Genomic DNA, 2,750 nt, shown 5'->3' with positions numbered 1-2,750 from the left:
GGGCACACTGCCGGTCGGTGCTGGGGAGGTTCCTCTGGGAGTCGAGACAGCGGGCAGGGCACTCTTGCGTCACCCCAGGTGAGCCGGCACCATGCTCACCCAGAGCTCTCTGTTGCTCACATGTTTTTGAACGTTACTTTTCCTGAGTTTTCCTCGCATTCCCAGCATAAGGCACTCGTCGATTCAAGAGCAGCTGGGAATTTCATTGACAGATCATTTGCACATAGATTAGGGATCCCCATTGTTCTAGTGGATATGCCCTTCCCAGTTCACGCCCTAGACAGTCGACCATTAGGGTCCGGGTTGATTAGGGAGGTCACCGCGCCCCTGGGCATGGAGACGCAGGAGGGTCAAAAGGAAAGAATCAGTCTCTTCCTTATTGATTCTCCTGTGTTTCCCGTGGTGCTAAGCCTACCCTGGTTAGTCTGTCATGATCCCACTGTTTCGTGGCAACGGAGAGCTCTCACGGGGTGGTCACGAGAGTGCTCGGGGAGGTGTTTAGGGGTTTCCGTTGGTGCTACTACGGTGGAAAGTCCAAACAAGGTCTCCACCATGCGCATTCCCCCTGAATATGCCGATTTGGCTCTCGCCTTCTGTAAGAAGAAGGCAACTCAATTACCACCCCATCGTCAGGGGGATTGTGCGATAAATCTCCTGGTAGACGCCGCACTTCCCAGGAGTCACGTGTGTCCAATGCCGTACGGGTTGATGAATGCTCCATCAGTTTTCCAAGCCTTTGTAGACAACATTTTCAGGGACCTGCATGGGCAGGATGTAGTGGTGTATATTGATGACATTCTGATATACTCCACTACACACGCCGAGCATGTGTTGCTGGTGCACAGGGTACATGGACGATTGTTGCAGCATGACCTGTACGTCAAGGCTGAGAAATGCCTGTTCTTCCAGCAGGCCGTCTCCTTCTTAGGGTACTGCATTTCCACATCAGGGGTGGAGATGGAGAGTGACCGCATTTCAGCCGTGCGTAATTGGCCGACTCCCACCGCGGTAAAAGAGGTGCAGCGGTTTCTAGGGTTTGCCTATTACCACTGGAGGTTTATCCTGGGTTTTGGCTAGGTGGCGGCTCCCATTACTTCACTGCTGAAGGGGGGTCCTGTACGTTTGCAGTGGTCGGCTGAGGCGGACAGGGCTTTTAGTCACCTGAGGGCTCTGTTTACCTCGGCTCCCGTGCTGGCCCATCCGGATACTTCTTTGGCGTTCATAGTGAAGCTCCAACTCTGTGCTTTCTTCTCGAAGAAGCTCAGCCTGAGGGAACGTAACTATGATGTCGGGGACTGGGAGCTGTTGGCTGTGGTGAAAGACACAGCTTTCAGGGGGTTAAACACCCTTTCTCATCTGGACTGACCACCGCAACCTGGAGTACATCCGGGCAGCGAGGAGACTGAATCCTCGTCAGGCAAGGTGGGCCATGTTTTTTGCCTGCTTTGTGTTTAACCTGTCATACAGACCAGGTTCCCAAAATGTGAAGGCAGATGCACTCTCCCGGCTGTATGACACAGAGGAGCGGCTCACGGATCATACTCCCATACTCCCGGCCTCCTGCCTGGTAGCGCCGGTCATGTGGGAGCTGGACGCGGACATTGAGCAGGCGTTACGTACAGAGCCCGCTCCCCTCCAGTGTCCAGCTGTGTGTCTGTATGTTCCGTCTGCTGTCCGCGACCGGCTGATCTGTTGGACCCACAAGTCACCCTCCTCTGGTCATCCTGGTATTGGTCGGACGGTGCGCTGTCTTAGTGGGAAGTACTGGTGGCCCACTTTCTGCACAGTTCTTGCAGTAAATGCTATTTTTGCAGTAATTTTTTGAGTTGTATGATTTGTTGAACTTTGAAATAAATGTTTTTTGTTCGGCATACATTTTAAAGTGACAAATCTGAGTCCGAGTGTAATTCCGATACCGTGGAATTACCCAACAGTAAAAGCTCTATCTATATTATGTCACCTGCCCCTTTTAATCCAATTAGTAACACCTAACCTCATTTTCAAAGCCATAATGTGAGAGAAGGTAGTCCTAATCAGAGGAATCTACAAAGAGCCAGCAAAACATCTCCCTCCTCCTCCTCATAACTGCAGATGGCAAGAGCTGTCGAAGAGGGGCTTGATGAATCACAGCAACTGGCTGAGTTTTGCAGGGTGTAGACTTCATTAACCGGAACTCCCAACTTCCAAAGGTATGGACTAAATCACGCAGCTGACCAAACTACGCAAGATTCAAGTTCTGGGTTAACCAAGATTGGTTTGAATGTATTTGATACATGTGAGGTATTTGTGGATAACAGATTTTACCTACCAGGCATTACTACGAGTGTCTATATTTTCAGAATGTCACTATGCCTGTACAGTATGTCCCTGTCTATTCATTAATGCCCTTAATTTGGTCTATATCCAGAAACAATTTCAAATTTTTCAGCATCCACAATCTAACTGGCCTTGAGAAGCAACAGTCATCAAAATTGTTAAAAGGTCTTAAACAGTTGTTGAATGGACGAAGATACCCATTCAGATATTGACTGAATTACAGAACATTATACAAACATTTTACTGGCACAGACAAATAATGAATGAAGTTCATGGATTTTAGTGGGAATTCAGATAATCAATTTTGTCAATTTTCACTTTTGTTTTCTTAGAATGCAATCCTACATACGTTTTCTAATGGAATCAGGTATTTTTTTATGTTAATTTTGTGTAAAATAAAGAAAAGTTTGTGTCTCATTTGCATAAACACACTG

This window comes from Oncorhynchus mykiss, chromosome 31 (genome assembly GCF_013265735.2).
Source record: "Oncorhynchus mykiss isolate Arlee chromosome 31, USDA_OmykA_1.1, whole genome shotgun sequence".
Taxonomy (NCBI): domain Eukaryota; kingdom Metazoa; phylum Chordata; class Actinopteri; order Salmoniformes; family Salmonidae; genus Oncorhynchus; species Oncorhynchus mykiss.
Note: the sequence above shows the minus strand (reverse complement) of the source record.